We start from the raw sequence: 17,737 nt of genomic DNA, 5'->3' as shown, positions 1-17,737 counted from the left end.
AGCAAACCCTGTTACAAGAAGAGTGACCAGAAACCCTGAACATCACATCACCACAAATCATACTAACAGTCCCTCTCCATCCAACCCTGTTACAAGAAGAGTGACCAGAAACCCTGAACATCACATCTCCACAAATCATACTAACAGTCCCAGTCCAGGAAACCCTGTTACAAGAAGAGTGACCAGAAACCCTGAACATCACATCTCCATAGATCATACTAACAGTCCCACTCCATCAAACCCTGTTACAAGAAGAGTGACCAGAAACCCTGAACATCACATCTCCACAAATCATACTAACAGTCCCACTCTATCTAACCCTGTTACAAGAAGTGTGACCAGAACCCTGAACATCACATCTCCACAAATCATGCTAACAGTCCCATTCCGTCAAACCCAGTTACAAGAAGAGTGACCAGAAACCCTGAACATCACATCTCCAGAAATCATACTAACAGTCCCCCTCCATCAAACCCTGTTAAAAGATGAGTGACCAGAAACCCTGAACATCACATCTCCACAAATCATACTAACAGTCCCACTCAATCAATCTCTGTTACAAGAAGAGTGACCAGAAACTCTGAACATCACATCTCCACAAATCATACTAACAGTCCCACTCCATCAAACCCTGTTACAAGAAGAGTGACCAGAATCCCGGAACATCACATCTCCACAAATCATACTAACAGTCCCACTCTATCTAACCCTTTTACAAGAAGAGTGACCAGAACCCTGAACATCACATCTCCACAAATCATACTAACGGTCCCACTCCGTCAAACCCTGTTACAAGAAGAGTGACCAGAAACCCTGAACATCACATCTCCAAAAATCATACTAACAGTCCCACTCCATCAAACCCTGTTACAAGAAGAGTGACCAGAAACCCTGAACATCACATCTCCACAAATCATATTAACAGTCCCACTCCATCAAACCCTGTTACAAGAAGAGTGACCAGAATCCCTGAACATCACATCTCCACAAATCGTACTCAGAACACTTGTGCTCACTCTTCCTGATCTTTGCTTTTCCCAGTCCAGTCATTATGGAGTTAATGACGTGCTCCAAACCCTATGGTTGAAGCTTTGATAAAGGCATTACACATGGCATGGCTCCATGCTGTAATGGAATGGAGCTCTGACTATTACCTTGATTACACAGGCTTGATTAATGACCTGGGTGCTGGAGATAGCTAACCAGGTAGTGGACAGAAAGGAATGGACATGCCGCACCTGCTCAGCTTTTTCAGGCCACAAGTCCCTTCTCCTACAGATGTTTCACAGATGGAGACTGGAGACCAAGTGAGTACTGTCCACTCAGTAAAGTGGTTTGGGGCTGCCTTAGTGGGCTGTGTCATTCGAAGAGGAGAGTGAAGTTGTCCACTGCAGTCATTAAACAACCATTCCTTAAGCAATTGCTCTCCTTGGTGGGGGCTGTGATTGGATTGCAGAGCAAAAATCCCATGATCGCTGCCTATATGATATGGCCGCTTTGTGATCGGCTCTTACACAGTGAATAAATGAACAGGTATTGTGACTTGCTAGATGGTCTGCAGTTGCAGAAGACCAACAATAAAAAAAAGATGAAAAAAGAAGAAAAGGATGAGAAGGTGTGAGGAGGAGGAGACATCAACATGGTACTAGTAGTGTCAGAAAGGCAGACCAGATGGACACATTTTCCTTTGCTGTTACAGATATAATACTACAATTTTTGAATCATTTCAACAAAACATTTGATATTGACATCTTACTTTTTGTTGAAATTTTCTGTTAAAATCGAGTTTAGGCTGAAACACAGTATGTCTAAACTATAGAATTGTGAATGTTTGCCATCATTACAACATTGATCAGCATCCTTAACTTTGGGGGAAGGTTTGAATTTTGTGGGACAGGACTAGTCACACCATTCAGCACTCTTCCAGTCTTTTGCTGATGTAACACACAAAATATGCAAAACAATCCTTAATGTTGACCTAGACTGTATATTGATTTAAATACTTGGGCATCTGATATCATCCTTCATTATCTATGGGAGACCACATAAATCAACATGAATTATTTTATGTATTAGTTGTTATCTCTCTACTGGCACTCTGACCATCAGCTGCAATCTGGGGAACCTCCTCCCCCTTGGAGGTATGAATTAAGTTTTGACCTTTTGGGTAGAGTAATAATCCTTGGCATTACATCTTGCTCCTGTTATGCATGTTGTAAAAGTGGTGCCTGCAATAGCAGCCAAGATGCACATTCCTGCTTCCATGCATGTACCAGTCCAGCTGCAACACTTAAGAGCAGACCCGAGCTGTTGCACTTGATGGTTATTCCATAATCCAGTTGTGCACCATTCAAGTGTTTATGGACCATATATTCGCTCTTCTCTCATGCATGGGTGAGACAACACTAGTCACTCAATCTCTCTGCTACTGCACTACCTAATCCACTGTCTGAATCAAGGTCATCTGAATCTAAGTGTGGGCTGCATGTCTCTTTGTACCACCAAGCTGGCTACTGTAAACATAAATTTAAAAGCATGCTGTTCTGATGCTGGAAAACATGAAGTCTTCTCCCATCAGGCACAAGGAAAAATGCCTTATCTGGTATATGATCTCACTGTTATTTTATGCATACTCTGAAGTTCATCATGACCTACAGATTCTGTGTCACAGGATCTGTATATTCATTTTACTGGCACCTAAAACCTAGCATCTTTGTGATATCATTATCTGAAGAGAGAAGAATGATTTCTAGACACGAAAACAGCAGAACTGTCACTGTGTGCTCTGTTATTCAGACTTTCTTTAGATTGTAATGGTATTGTCCTCTTCCCAAAAACTGTTCTCCATACTAATTTGTTCTTTATTTAGGCCAAATGTAGATGGTGCTGTAGTGCTTTTAAAGCCACGCAACTCAAAATGCATTAGTGATTGCTGGGAAGCACAGACTGCGTCTCAGCACATACTTACCTCATAGAATTTATATTTCTTATGGCTTTAGAAATAAACTCAATAAATGCACTACTGAGCACCTGAAATGTATCTGCTTTGCTTCTACAATTTTGTGTGGCTGGCTGGAGGGATAGATGGATGTAAATTATAAGAGACTCAGATATGCAATTGTTACAATTGCTTATCTCACTGTTATATTACTTAAAATGTTTTCATTCGTTTTCTGATTGCCTGCTTAATCTGGTACAAACTTAAGTAGGATCTGTATCTTATTTCAACAGTAGTAGGTGCAAGGGATAGAAGCTTGTCCTGAAGGAGGCACCAACCCATCACAAGGCAGACAGACAGAGAGACACGCATGCAAATTCACTCTCTTTCACTCAGTCACTCAGTCACTCAGTCACTCACTCACTCACTCACTCACTCACTCACTCACTCACTCACTCACTCAATCACTCATTTTTACTTGTTGTACAGGAAGGCTTATTTTTTGGCCATTGCAGTGTTTTTGCCTCTGTTCTTGGCAGTATTTAAAATGGTCCTAATGGATCAGCCCTGTACCCTGGTTAACAAATCAAAGTAAATAAAATAATTAAATGATGCATGTTTCTGAGATTGTGATATTGGTTTATCTTGTCATTTTATCTTTAATTTAGATTGCACACTCATCTTTTGGCAGCTGATCCAAATGTGACATAAAATAAAGTGCATACGATATATAAACTGTTAAACATAATTTCACATTTAATTTATGGGCAGTTCTCCATTTGGGCACACAAGACAGGTCATCATTTAGGCACTCTACCTTCACGTTGTTTAATTATATCACCTGAGGAGACTAAGGGGCAGTTTATCAACACAGCAATAGTGTTTTGCTCAGTAATTAGAGGGTAAAGAAGATTCAACATAAATGAAGGCATTGACTTCTAGAGAAGGGTTGCTCCTGTTCAGTGTCTTATTGATACATCTGGAGATACAGGTTGTAATGATGTTCTGAGACTGGATGAGGGAGGCAGCAGAGGCCTATGAAGGACGCAGACATACTGGTTGCATGTACCCTGTTACAGTACCAGTCGTGATATCACATCTTGAGGAAACTAAAAATGTCCCTGTCACTGAAGATTAAATAACGTTCAGCAAATATGGCCTTTGTCCAGGAGAGAATATATCTGATTGGTGCTCAAGCAGCCACGATATTTTAGGGAAAGGCATCCCCTATCTAACTTTGCCTTATAGATGTTCTGTTTTTATGGTGGTAGTTGCTATGCAGGGAGGATGCCAGCGGTGTGTGGCAATTTATTTTTTCTTCAATTAATTGATCATAAATGGAAAGTGGAAAAATAATTTAATTATGACAGTAATGTTCTTTATGCCAGCATAAACTAAGCATAAATGAAAATGTGCTGCACTTGTATTTCTAATTAATGACTCGGTGTGTAAATAAAAAATGTTGCCACCTGCTGCATTCTAAAATCCCCCTTCCCATTAGGGAGCTGTTAGTAAATACTGCAATCACACTGTGGGTATATCATAGAAATGTTGGCTAATCTAAAACTGTAAATATCATATCTCTCTTAAGTAGTTTTTTTTTTTCTATCATGGGCTTTGCACAGGAAATGAGAAGTGCTTACAATGCAAGTATTAAGCACTGGCTGTGTATTATAGACAGAAATCAAACACGGGAAGCTTAATGTTGGTATACTGCTCTCCTGCCAAAATGCATAAGTACCAAGAAGGTGCTTAATGAATAGCTTGTTAATATTACTGAGTGTAGTATAGAAAATTAATGTTCCCAAATAGGACTTTTTGTATGTTTCTCCATTAACTTAAAAAGTATTGTACAAAGCCTTGCAGCAAAAATAATTTCTTTCAGGAAAAAAGACTTTACGTAATGAAACATCCCTGCCTGTAGTTTAATTTGCAGGTTTTTGTATCTTTCGTGAGAAAGAAAATAGGCTGTATAGCTGTAGGCAGTTCTTTCTTTATAAAACTGACAAACATAACCCACACAAATACAATACATGAATGCCTGTATGCTTCAAATACTTTATTAATGGTATCAGAGTCTTATAAAAGCCAAGGAAGCCCAGGCGAGCGTTTTACTCAGAAGTATAATGGCTGATGTCTCAAGCTGAATAGCCTTTCTTTATGTACCAACATGCTCCTTGAACCATCTTAGTTTACTGCTTCTAGGCAGATCTGACAAGAGAAGAAATAAAAATTGCATTCACATGAGGGAACATAAATAACTCCTTTACTGGTATACTTTTGCCCTCAGCATGAATTTTACACTTAAAAGAACAACAAAATAAAAAGCAACACTTTTTTTTCATTAGATCAGTCCATGATCAAACAAAACATCTTAGGCACATCCCTTTCTAAAGTCTGCCATTTATCCTTGTTCGAAACCCCCTTAAGTGCACATCATTCTGCTCAGTGTGATTGTTGCAGACTCGGACAAAGTCATCATATGACAGTGAGTGGAGCAGAGGGGACAAATGGCAACTAGCAGTCAGTCCAAACTTCTAAATATGCAGGACTGAAACTGGGGAGCAAAGTGCATTAAGAAGACAAAAAGGAAAATGAAGAAATAGTGTGAGGTACTGTGGTTGGGAGAAAAAATAACTACTTCAGATATGCAGGGAAAAAGATGAACTAGAATTGAAAAAGGCATAAGTAGGCAAAGGAGGAGGCAGAAAATCTAAAAATCTAAAATTATGTTTTGTTTCTGTTCTCACCAAGGAAAATAAGGGACAGTATAGATCTGGGAGGGAAGGAGATGTAACAGGAGGATAGACAGGAAAAGAGCTAGCAGACATGGACATGCAGGCGTGTGTGTGTGTGTGTGTGTGTGTGTGTGTGTGTGTGTGTGTGTGTGTGTGTGTGTGTGTGTGTGTGTGTGTGTGTGTGTGTGTAAGGCTTAATGACCAGAAGGGATCCTGTCTGGGATCTAACAGTGTGGCTGCTGGATATGTAGTTAAGCCTTTGAAAGGGAAGTCTTGAGAAAATAGAAACAAGCACTAATGGCAGCAATCTGCAGGGCCTAACAACGACCAGCCCTGGTATCTGTAAACAGCGAGCCTGGCTTTACTGGCCAGCAAAATAATGGATTGTCCTGTAGTTAAGGATCACAGGGTTTTCTAGAGTAGGATGCACTACTCAATGAATTCCACAGTGGGCTGAAAGTAGAAGTCTGCATTCACCAATTCACTCCTGCTGTGGTGCAGGTAAGTTCAGTAAAAATTTGATTTTGGTAAGGGTTTGTATTACTGTGTGTATGTGCGTGGACATATATGTGCACATCTGTAGGGGCATAAATGAAACTTCATAGATGTGTGTGTGTGTGTGTGTGTGTGTGTGTGTGTGTGTGTGTGTGTGTGTGTGTGTGTGTGTGTGTGTGTGTGTGTGTGTGTCTGCCTGAGTGGTCACATAGGGGGGAGGAGTGAGAATTGAGAAGTGGAATGTTTATGAGTGTGTTGGAGCATAACTGTGGGTGACTGGTGAGTGCACCTGTGACTGGGATTGACTGAGGGAAAGTAAGACTTGTTTGTTGATGGGTGTGTGTGTGTCTGTGTGTGTTTGTGTGTGTGTGTCTGTGCCTGTGTGCGTGCGTGCTTGTGTGTGTGAGAGACTGTATGGGAGTACCTTTCCCAACAAGCTGTATACACTGCTAAGAGCACTGCTGCTGTCAGCTCTGACAGTGTACGTATTAGTTAGAATGCAATTCAGAGATGTGGCCATAGCCATTTCTAAACTGCATTTTCTTACCATGCCATGACAGGTAATTATCACAAGCAGTGAGTATTTTTCTGAATTCTAGGGTTTGACTCAGTTCTGTGTGGCAGGCTGTTAGTGAAGATGAAAAGAATGTGGGTGGACTGTAAATTGTATGCATGTGTGTTTAAGTCAGTAGGTAACAAGGACCAGAGAATGATAGGTGGCGGAACACTCTGGGTGCACTTGGGTCACAAATGGTATGTCATAGTAGCTGGATCTTGGTTGAGTTATATTTAATGTGTTCACCTTTGGCTTCACAGAGCTGGAAAGTTAAACATGTTCAAGTGCTTAAATTCTAAACACTTTGCAAAACTGAGACAGGATGATATATTAAAAAATTTAAATGAATGATTAATATGCAAAAAGTGACATGCTAATAATGCATGCAACTTGCTGAAATAAGTTAGAAAAACGACAAAGTCACAGAAGATCAAATTCAGTAAGTAAAAAAATACAATTTAATGCAACAGTTGTGTCAGGTGACAATCATCATGAACCATTAGATTTAAGTTAAAAACATGGGAATGGAACAGAAATGTTATAAGCAACTTCAGTTATTTCAGTAGGATGGCAGCAAAATATCCTTTACATGTTTTAAACCTTTAGCAGACACTGACATTTCCATGTCCCAAAGTCCAAAAAAAGTTCATGAGTAACTCAAAGTTGGAAATAAAGAGCCCCCATTGAGCCAGTACTGTGGTAGAGTGGGTAGCTTGGTCACCTCACAACAAGAGGTTTGCCAGTTCAATTCTTAACTATGGTTCCTTTTGTGTGGAGTTAACATATCCTTCTTGCATTTGCATGGGTTTTCTCCAAGTGCTCTGGTTTCCCTCGTGTTCCAAATCCATGTAGCAGGGGTACTGGATACTCTAAATTGGCTGTGTGTGTGTGTGTGTGTGTGTGTGTGTGTGTGTGTGTGTGTGTGTGTGTGTGTGTGTGTGTGGTATGGAAGAAGACCTGCAGCAGAGCTAGCTCTTTGGTCACTGTTGATGTGACACTCCAACCCCACCTGCAAAAAGGGGGTTACAGATGGATGGATGGAGCTTGCAGACTACCAAATCAGTATGCCACTCAAAATCCACCATACCTTGGCCTTTAGAGGCCGAATCAAAAATCATTTTCACCAATAAATGGAAAATAGTAAGCAGTGGCAATTACGAAAAGGAACTTAAATCTCTGTAATGCACAGGAAATGCAACCATTATGTGTGTCCTTCGTACAGAATCAGGATCTGAAATAAATAGTTTTATCCAAAATAACTTTGAATGTTGTAAAGTATTTGAATGGAAATACTTTAACTAGGTAGAATTACACTGCACTGTGTTAGCTCAAAACACTGCAGTATGTCACACAATGCAGTCATTCAAAGACATGTTATTATGCTCCAAAGCAGAAAGTAACCAGTCAACATTCTTTAGTGTGGAAAGGAAAACTGGATCAGTCTCAGTGCTGATGGCTTCTTGGCTATGGGTAGTACCATATGGGAAGGGGTAAGCTGGAGAGACCTAAGAAGACTAGAGGCACAGTTTAGGAAGTGGCAGCTTCACTTCAGCCCTTCCTTGCATGATGTTACACCTGGCGAAGGACAAGTGAGGGTGGTAGATTATTTACCTCAGGGGAATCAGACTAAAAAATATGGAGAAGGAAAAGGATTTGTGGTTATTAGAGAAAACCTAAACTATCTGGCACAGATTGTAAGGGCAAAAGTATAATTAAGCCAGATGTTAAACTGTAAATCTATGGAGTGGAATCCATTGAAAGACAGATAACAATGAACCTCTCTTATATGCTAGTAGGGTGTTTATCTAGGAGGTAGAATCCATTGATAGGAGGGTAATAATGATTGTCTCTTACACACTAGGGGGGATAAATCCAGGGAGTGTATTCCAAAGCTATGAAGATAACTGTGCCATTTTGCTAGGTCCTAGTATGGCTGCAGTTGCATTAGAGGACTTCTACAAAATGGAAGGTCATGGTGCTGAAGAGAGCACAGAGGATGTCAACTAGAAACCTAAGTGAAATGAAGGTAGTACTGCATGAACAGATGTAGTACAACAAAATAATTTGCTCAAGTATAATACTCTATTAGAGACTTAATTAGAATTGGACCTTATTTAGATTTTTTAAAAAAATATTAAAGACATGGGTTATACGTACTTCTCAAGCAGAAGCAACCAATGACATTATATAGTGTGTGCATGGGTTTATTACAGGAAGAAGCTATTTCCAGAGAATACTATGCAATATGTGAACCATTTTTTTTCTGTTACTGGCATTTATATTTAGTTTATGAACTGGTGTTGGCTCTCTCATTAGTTCATTTCAGGCGTATACTTAACATAGAGAATTGGATCAGACATTTCCTTTTAGATCAGTCAGACATCAACTTAGACACACATAATGTAATGATAGATCCTGAAGCCTATCAGTACAGAACATAGAGAGGCAAAAACTTCAGATCTAGAGGAGACACCCTTTGCAATCGACTATGGCGCATAGAAGGATTTCCTAACCACTGTTACAAAATGGTGATCAAAGGAGAAGGAGTTATCTACCCATGTTTTAAGGTCTCTCATAACATCTTCATTTTGGAGTGAGTGTTGTCTCTACTGCAAGATGGGTTGAGGGGTAGTCTACCAAATGTAACAATATTGCACTTTTTAGCATTTAGCATTTAGTTTTAGCCCAATCTTCTATGGCATCAAATATTAACATGTGTAAGTTCAAGTTGTAGTTTCTGCATGAGAGAAGGGGATTTGTGGATGACACATATTTTACAATCATCCACAGACGTGGTAAACCAGATGTCCCCATTTTTGATTTGGAGATCTGAGAAGTATATGACGAATAGCAGAGGTCCTAGTATGATTCCCTGAAGGACTCCACTGGTTACCTTCATGATGTCTTAGGATGCACCTTCTACCCTCACTGTGTGGGTTCTATCCCTTAGCCAGTTTGCTGTCCACCTAACTACCTAGACCTGTTAGTTGGAACACATTAGCTTGTTCATTATGTTAGCATGTGTATGGTATCAAATGCTTTGCCAAGATCAAGACATGCTGTATAGAGAGCATTACTGTTGTCCATGGCCTGTGTTACTCTGTCAAAGAACATGGCCAGATTAATTGCACAGGATCTACCCTTAACAAAGCCAAACTGCTGGGTGTCAAGTGTTATAAGATTTCTAATATCATAGTTAATCAGGTCAGTTATGACTCATTCCGTGGCCTTGCAGATGAGGCTTGTCAGGCTAATGGGAATGTGATTTCTGGGGTCCATGGTACAGCTACCCTTGCGAAGTAGCATCAGAATTGCTATGCACCATACCCGGGGAACAAAGCCAGTGGTTACGCATAAGTTCAGGTTGAGTAGATGCAGAAGCAGTTCCATCAACATGTGTTTAGTGCTGTTCAGCAATCAGCTGCATATGTTATCAGCTCCCATGGAGGATGTATCTATTGTTTTTGAAATTACCTTTAGCAAGTGTTCTTCTGTGGTTATAGGGGGTTTGAAATCCTTTGGAATATGGAGGTTTGTTTAATTGTCTTAGAGGTGAAATTTGAACTGAATTGTTAGCTAATGTATTTGCAACATCTGCTGGATTCACTAAGTCGGTGGCATTTTGAATACATTTGGAGCAATAGTCTGTGTTATTTTTTAATTTCTTGAACTTGTAATTATCCTTAGCTTTTGAGGCTAATCTAAGTTCATGGGATGCCTTTGTTTTCCTGATGGTATTTTTGAGTTTCTTTAACTTTTTGAAGTTGACCTTGATTTGTGGGTCTAGTTTTGCTGTATATTCTAAGAAGCATTTTGCTTTTATTGTATTATTTATTTATGCATATGGGTCACCAGGCTGGTTTGCTCTTGAAAGTCCCATTTTGGTTCTGGTAGGAACTGCCAGGTTAATACATTTATGTATAAGAGTGTAAAATTTGTTCTCATAAGTACTATCCATGTCAGTGTTTTGTAGGGATCATGGTTATACTTGAATTTTGAGACCTCATCATAGAATTGCAAGAGATTTGCACCTTTGAAATCGTTGAGTATTGTTATATTTTGATCTGATGATTTGGGGATTTTGAAAAAGATTACCACTTTCTGGTCATACTTAACTGGGGAAGGGTATACCAGTAGCATAGTGCATATAAATGCTATGTTTGTAAGAATATGTCAGGAATATTTTGTACACTAATGGGTTCTTTTAGTATTTAGTCCAGGGAAATCTTGTTTATGAAATCAAAGAATTTTTAAGCATAACCTATATTTGAGGTATAGGTATAATAGTTAATTGAACGCTAGTTAGTCTCCCTGTGCATTTGAAGTTCATCCCGAATAATTGAGAATCAAACCTGATTTTTAGGGTTATTGAGGGGGTCCTGTAATAAGCTGTGATCTGACAGTTTTATTTAATGTGATTTGTATCTTAGTAAGTTCAGTCTGTGGATCTCTAGGATTTGCTTCAAGGTAATATGGCCTGTAACAAATATGGATACTCCACCTCATTCCACATCAGGTCTAATGGCAAACTAGGTTCAAAACCCTGATATAGATGGCGTGCTTTCTGTTCTTCTAAACTAAGTTAAAGTAATAATACACACATGAATGTGATCAAATGCAGGAGGGCTTTAAGGTTAGGCAGTTTATCTAGACTCTTAGACTTGAGCAGCACAGCCTTGGTACTATCTAACATTAGACTGTATTAAACCTGATGTGGAATGAGGTGGAGTATCCATATTTGTTACAGTACTGTCGGTAAAAACTGGAACTCACTACCAGCTGACATTACCCTAGAGTCTTCACCAACTATATTTAAACACAAACTTAAAAGCCACCTCAAATCACACTGGATATGTCCCTGTACCAACCTGGACTAGGACCCCACACATCCCCCCACCTCACTCTTAATAAATGTCCCTGCCCGTCCATCCCTCTGCATTTAACCAATGAGATTCTTTATGTCAGCTACCCTAGGTATTGTTTGTGTAAATAATTTCTTAAACCCAAGGTAACATGTTATTTTAACTATTACTTTTAATTGAAAAGTATGCCTTAGGCCTCATAGATGTATGTATGTACTATGTCTACAATCAGCTTGTCTGTAACCTCAGTTATTAGATTATCTATTTTGTAATGCCTATAACTTAAGTGCTACATTCCTAGTATTTGTAATTTGTAAATTGTATATGTAATTTAGAGCTTTTCTCCCCGCACTTCGCTGAAAATGGACACGTATCCAGCTGGACCATCCCGGTTAACAAATGTAAAATAAAATAAAATAAAATAAAAAAATCTAGCTCTTGATTTGTTTTGCTTTTTTAGGTTGGGAGATCCATTAGCTTGACTATGCCTAAAAAAGCACTATGGGGTCAGCAAGGGCTTTAGCCAGTATGAGGAGGCCTTGCAATGAGAAGTGCAAGCTATCCTTGATGAAGCAAGTAGGGCTGCGCAGCAATTCATCCCAAGCCGACACTTGGAATACTGTGATTTAACTGAGTTATTTGACTTACTGATTGATGCTGGGAAACATATGTTTGTTTAATAGACGTACTTTGTTCTCTGATTCATTTTACTCCCTATAAAGCCTTGAACCAAATCCATAGGTGCTTTCCTTGGTAAAGTACTCCTTTGATAAAGCAATGTATTAATTTAGTTTATTTGTTAACTGGGTAAGTGGACTGGTCCTTTCTAGACCCTTTAAAGCCATGACTTATAAGGGAAAGAAGAAATGCAACATATATATATAAATATATATATATATATATATATATATATATATATATATATATATATATATATATATATATATATGGATCCCCTTCAGTTTGCCGAAACGCCAGAACGCCGAAACACAAATCACCGACACCAAAGGACCGACAACGCAGATGACCGACAAGGTGAGAACCCGACGGACTCGGTAAGTGTGCAATAGAGTGAGGGATTTAGTGTTAGGGAGCAGACAGGTAAGTGTGTGATAGTGAGGGACTGTAGTTTCAGGGGCGGGTTAAGTGAGTTAGGGTTAGGGTGCGGGTAGGGTAGGGTAAGTGTGCGATAGTGACGGAATATATGTTTAAGGGTGGGTTAAGTGAGTTAGGGTTAGGGTGCAGGTAGGGTGTGTGTGCGATAGTGACGGACTGTGGGTTTAGGGGTGGGTTAAGTGAGTTAGGGTTAGGGTGCGGGTAGGGTAAGTGTGCGGTTGTGTCGGACCTTAGGGTTAGGGTTTGGGTTACGGTTAGTGCATGTATGGTTGTGTGTATTGTCGGTATTTTGTGTTGTCGGTCCTTTGGTGTCGGTGATTTGTGTTTCGGCATTGTGGCGTTTCGGTAAACTGAAGGGGATCCATATATATATATATATATATATATATATATATATATATATATATATAAAAAACAGTTTAATAGTTAACAATCCAGCATTTTTTTTTGATACTTGGAAGAAACCGGAGTACCACACAAAAACCCACGCAGCCATGGGGAGAACATGCAAAATTTGATAGCAGAAGTCAGGATTGAACCCCAGACCATGGGGATGTGAGGCAGAGATGTAACCACTAAAGCACCATGCTGCCCATATGGCAATTATGCACTGTATTAGTGTCCATAAATAAGCAAACATTTCCTCATGATAATAGCTTTAAAGAAGAACTCTTTTTTAATGTGTGACATTTCTGGGAGACACTAGACCACTGTTTAGATCTAAGGTTTTCTATAGCTGTGTTTTTTTTTTTTTAATCATCTAATGTTATATCTTAACTATGAGCTAATAAGTATGGCTATTAACCGCATACTGATAGGTATGTCCAATATAGATCAAAAGTGGGAGGTGTGATTTCCCTGAGGGATTTGCTAATCAAATGCAGGCAATGAGATACATTCTGGGTCTGAATCATTTGAACCTGTTTGCATAGTGTTTTTCTGCTTGTCTGTCATGTCATACTGAGCAAAGCACTTAATTTTTCTGTGATCTCTTTCTGCACATTGAAGCAGGTCTGGGATAAAATATGTCTTTATTTTGTTTTAGGTCTTCAAACAACTGTGCATTAAAACTGAATGAACCATGCCCTGCCTTGCCTCACTAAGAAAGATTTGAGGTTTAACATTTGATGACAACATGTGATTATCAACTGCAGAGTGAGTACTTAACACTTATTTTGTTTGAGGTTTGCAGAAGAAAAAGAAAAGCTGATGTGCCCTACAACTGTATGATTAGAACCAATGTAGAACAGAGCAGGTGTGTGATTAGAACCAATGTAGAACAGGGCAGGTGTGTGATTAGAACCAATATAGAACAGAACAGGTGTGTGATTAGAACCAATGTAGAACAGAGCAGGTGTGTGATTAGAACCAATGTAGAACAGAGCAGGTGTGTGATTAGAACCAATGTAGAACAGAGCAGGTGTGTGATTAGAACCAATGTAGAACAGAACAGGTGTGTGATTAGAACCAATGTAGAACAGAGCAGGTTGGAATAAAATGTGATGTATAGCATGGAGGGCAACTTAAAATCACATTTAGCACTCTTGATAGTTTTTACATTAAATGTAACTGTGTTTTATAAAACATTTTAGGTACTCTATGCCTTAATGACATTTGTAACACTGTTTAGTAGACTATTCTCCTTAGGAAGAGAATATTTATATTTGGAATGTGGGTCAGTTTGAAGTGTGCATCTCAGTTCTTTCATCCATTATGCTTTCTTACACTGTCCACATTCCTTTGACAGCACCTGCTGTGTGTCACTGTTGGTTAACAAGTATTGTTGTATAGTTAAAGTATGTGAGTTGGATATTATTGAATTTCAGTACAAGTATACCAAAACAATTAAATGCCTAACAAAATTATGTGAATAAATCAGAATACTGCCAGAAACTATAATGGGTCAAGTCAGTTCTCTAACGTGGCACCAGACTTCAATAACGTTTTCCAGCAGCAGAATGTAGAGAACTACAAAATGTGCATGTCACAAAAAGCAAACTTACTCAACAAATCCGTGTGTGTGCATGTGTGTGTTTGTGTGTGTGTGTGTGTGTGTGTGTGTGTGTGTGTGTGTGTGTGTGTGTGTGTGTGTGTGTGTGTGTGTGTGTACAAAACAAGTCTGACCAGCAAACAGGTGCCACAAACTTATCACAAAAAAGTGCAATCAAGAAGCAGTTTTATTAACCACACTTGAGGAATGAACTGTGCCCTGCCATTGTTTATATGTGAAATATGTAAAGCTTTTGATCAATATCTTTTTATTTTGATGGGTAGTGTTTATTAGTGAGAGCAGTTTATAGATAATTGCTCTTCCTTCATTCGACTGGACATGTAACAGAAATAGTATTTAATTTTCAGAAGTAACTGTGTATAAGAATTCATATGGGATGTTGTCGAAGGAGTAGCAGTAAATAATTTGTTAATATATGAATGCTCTCCTCTTAAGTACATAAAAGACGGTATACCTGTGTGTCATACCGAAGAGTAATTACAATTAGAAATACCTCTGGCCAAGTGGTAGCAGCTGAAGAACTTTTAAAAATGAAACAGAGTGCAAAGGATTAGTCCAGATAAAATCTCTTTAGCTAGCAGGTCTAGGAGACTTTCTCACTGATACCCTCCATGTGGGAGGAATAAAGACACCTTGTTAAATCTTTACAGCTGGGTGACGACTCCAGGTGTTTCCATAGTTACATCCTACTTATGACAAACCTAACTATATTGATATTTGACCTCTTTCTAGTGCGGGTAAAAATACATTAATTGTTCATATATTTATATTCTCATAATGTTATTTTTTTTTCTAAATATCTTAACACAGACACAACTGCATAGCCATACAGGAAAGCTCTCAGTTTCTTGACGAATATGCTGCTGACATTGTGTGTGTAACTTGAGTTGTTGCTGAGATATTGTAAATTGTTTACAAAATACTACAATCTTAATCATTACTGTGACTTATAAAGTCCAGTTGAAGACCTACAACCTAAAGAATACTATCACTGTAAAAACAGTTTTTGCTAATGAGTTTGCCATTTACACTTCTTTAATAGCCATTATGGTTCCAGAGATATGAACATACATGTCAAACAGAGCACCTCACTGTCACTCTTCAAGAGAAATCTTGATGAGTGGATGGGAAATAGAAAATTCACCCCGGGGATCACTCAAGTGGCTCTACTCGACAGAGACACTAGGAACTAAAGTTGGGTGGCACAATGCCAGTGTAATCTTATGGGCTAGGCTTGTAAAGGCCCCAGGGCTATTAGTCTAGTACACACCTATGAACCTGTGAACCTATGTTATGACATGATTCTATCAAAAAGCTTAGGCTCTGCCCATTGGAAGTTACAGAGGAAACTTCCTGAGCTCCCTTAGAGTAAATGAATTTAAAGACGCTTTGTTCTTGTTTAGATTAAGAACACTTGTCTGTCTACTTACTTAACTGAATAAACTAGCTGAAACCTGAACAAGGTATTTTTAGTCCTCCCACATAAGGGTATCAGAGCAGAGAGACAGTCTCCTAGAGCTGCTAGCTTGAGTGAATTTATCTGGACTAATCCTTTGTGCTCTGTTCCTTATTAGTCCTGTCACCCTCTGGTTCACAGGTGGGATACAAGACCTGACTCAAGCTTTCTGGATTATCTCCGTTAAAGATGAAGAATATGTTTGTTCAGAGTACTATATTAGTTCTAAGTTAGATTTATAGTTAAAGCAAGTTGCAAAATAAGTTGTTAGTGAAGGATTAGTGATATCTTATTTGACTAATCGTAATACTCATGCACATTAGAGTAATGCATCTATTTCATCAGTCACATATAAGGAATTAAGTAGTTAATTTTGTGTCTATAAATACCAAATGTAGTAAAAACAGTTATGGTATAATAAGGAATAACAGGTCCATTTTACCATCAAATAATAAAGTAGCAAGTACCACTGGTAATATAGCCAGGCTTTCTTTTGATAGCCCTGTTAAGAAGGCCTTCTGTGTTTGAAGGTGTAGTGTTTAATCACTCAGACTCCTACAAGCTCCACAGATATACTACATGCTAGTCATTTATTTATCCATTTTATGCAATAATTGTGCTGATGCTTTTTTCATAAAGAGATGAAAACATTTTTATTTGTTCATAGCTTCATAGGTTCATAAGTACCTGGCAATCAGTTTGCAGACCATTACAAGCCTAGCAGAAAAAAAAATCTAAATTTCCTTCCTGCCTGCAGTAGGGCAAGACAGTTTAGACTGAGAAAATATCATGCTGCATATCCAGTTGTCTAGGTTCACTTTGGAAGCAGTAGACATTTATTCCAAAGGTGAAGGATGCCTTGGGATATGAATCTATCACACCAATATGTCTTGTTTATCTGTTGTTGAAGTTTTATGTCCTTTAAATATATATTTGAGATATTATTTGTTCTGGGAAGGAGCAGGAAATCAAAGAGGGTTGAGTCTTTCTTGGTTTGAAAGACTGGACACAAGTCTCCATAGAGGAGTCCATAAGAGACCTGTCTGTCCTCATAACTGACTTTAGTTATGAATCTCTGAGGTGTCTTGACTTGAGTGATGTGTTTAGACAAATACCTGCCAAAAGGTGCATTATATTCAATCAGATCTGATGTCTGATGAGATAGTAGTGTAAGGGAATTAAGACTTCTTTGGCTCTAGTGGAGAAGCCTTTCAAAATTACATGAGCAAGATCGAAGGCTTTACAAATTACTGTGGAGATATGATGGTCAAATGACAAGGAATCAACAACAAGAGTGCCTAGGTCCTTTACAAAGTGACTGATTAGAGGGGTGTGTGACCTATTTATATGTGAAAATGTTTTGTTTACCATAATAAACTATGCTACATGTTTTGCATTTAGTTTGAGGCCAGTGTTCTTGCACTAAATGGTAGGATGTTCATGTTGGAGGGTTTATGAAGATTGAATAACAACATCCACTTTATAGTCATCTGTAAACTTAAATAATCATAGTCCAGGAGCGTTGGTTTGAACGGTTTGAGAAATAGATGCCAAGTAGGAGGGGC

At 38.7% G+C, this 17,737-nt stretch overlaps 1 protein-coding gene across 1 annotated transcript in view; it reads left to right on the top strand.

Moving 5' to 3' along the window:
• MEGF11 (multiple EGF like domains 11) overlaps positions 1 to 17,737 on the top strand; it is a 4,956,374-nt gene that overhangs the window by 611,699 nt on the left and 4,326,938 nt on the right. Inside the window, exon 2 of the mRNA XM_044077861.1 lies at positions 13,751 to 13,860. The gene's annotated coding sequence lies outside the window, so the exon portion shown is untranslated. The remainder of the gene's footprint in view (positions 1 to 13,750; positions 13,861 to 17,737) is intronic.

This window comes from Protopterus annectens, chromosome 7.part0 (genome assembly GCF_019279795.1).
Source record: "Protopterus annectens isolate FY-2018-M chromosome 7.part0, PAN1.0, whole genome shotgun sequence".
Lineage (NCBI taxonomy): Eukaryota > Metazoa > Chordata > Ceratodontiformes > Protopteridae > Protopterus > Protopterus annectens.
The sequence above is the reverse complement of the archived record's forward strand: the minus strand, read 5'-3'. Positions and strand labels throughout refer to the sequence as shown.